The sequence below is a fragment of the Otolemur garnettii genome, unplaced genomic scaffold, assembly GCF_000181295.1.
Source record: "Otolemur garnettii isolate 467f Iridium unplaced genomic scaffold, OtoGar3 scaffold00292, whole genome shotgun sequence".
Lineage (NCBI taxonomy): Eukaryota > Metazoa > Chordata > Mammalia > Primates > Galagidae > Otolemur > Otolemur garnettii.
Window position 1 is genome coordinate 881415 of NW_003852687.1, and position 1212 is coordinate 882626.

The window sequence follows — 1212 nt, forward strand, 5'->3', positions numbered from 1 at the left end:
AAAAAAAAAAAAAAAAACAAATATGAAGTGACCATCCTTGTCTTTCCTTACTTTTGTTGGTTTAAAGCTTAATGTATCTGCAAAAAAAATTGCAACCCCTGCTTTTTTCTGTTTTCCATTTGCCTGAATTAGAGCTGTCCATCCCTTCACCCTGAGTCTATATTTATCTTTTAAGATAAGATGAGATTCTTGTATGCAGCAGATATCTGGCCTGAGTTTTTGTATCCAGTCAGCCAACCTGTGCCTCATGAGTGGACAATTTAAGCCATTCACGTTAATTGAAAGTATTGATAAGGCTGTGGTAGTATTTTGGGTGTCAAGTTTTTCAAAAGACCAGTGGACATTTTTAATCCTTTCACCACTGTGGAAGTTGAGTTTTGATCAATAATTTCTGAGTTTACTTCGGTGGTAGAGCACTGATTGTTCTTGTCATTATGGAAGATGGGTCTGAGACTATCTTGAAGAGCTGGTTTGGTTATGGCAAATTTCTTCAACATGTGAATGTCATTAAAGTATTCATCATAAATGAAATTCAGTTTAGCTGGATACAGGATCCTGGGATGAAAATTGTTTTGTTTTAGGAGATTGAAGGTTGATGACCATCCTCTCCTGGCTTGAAAAGTTTCAGCAGAAAGATCTGCAGTCATTCTAATGTTCTTCCTCTTGTAGGTTATGTTTTTCTTAGTTCCGGCTGCTTGCAGGATTTTCTCTTTCATATTAACTGGCAAAGTTAATTACAATATGTCTAGAGGATGTTTTATTTGGATTGAGTCTTGCTGGGGTTCTGAAACTGTCTGCTATCTGAATTTCAGTATCTCTTCCCATGTTTGGAAAGTCTTCCTCTGAAATCTCTTGGAGTAGAGCATCTGTGCCTTTCAGATTATCCTTATCTCCTTCAGGAATTCTAATAAGGCAAATGTTTGCTTTTTTGGAGTGGTCCCACAGCTCTCTCAGACAATGATCCATCTTTGCTCTCCACTTCTCTTCCTCTTTGAGTGTTTGGGAGTATTCAGAAGCTTTGTCTTCAGTGTCCAAGATCCTTTCTTCTGCCTGTTCCATCCTATTACTGAGGGATTCTACTGTATTTCTGAGGTCTTTGATGGATGCAAATTCTTGCCTCAATTTGTCAAAATCTTTGGTGATTTTATCTCTGAATTCATTGAATTATTGAGACAACTTTTTTTTTTCTTGAGACAAAGCCTCAAGCTGTCC

The 1212-nt window shown here is 37.3% G+C and overlaps 1 protein-coding gene across 1 annotated transcript in view; it reads left to right on the forward strand.

Annotated features, from left to right (window-relative positions):
* The window catches only part of CABIN1 (calcineurin binding protein 1), a 172723-nt gene that overhangs the window by 164215 nt on the left and 7296 nt on the right, over positions 1 to 1212 (forward strand). The window lies entirely within an intron of this gene.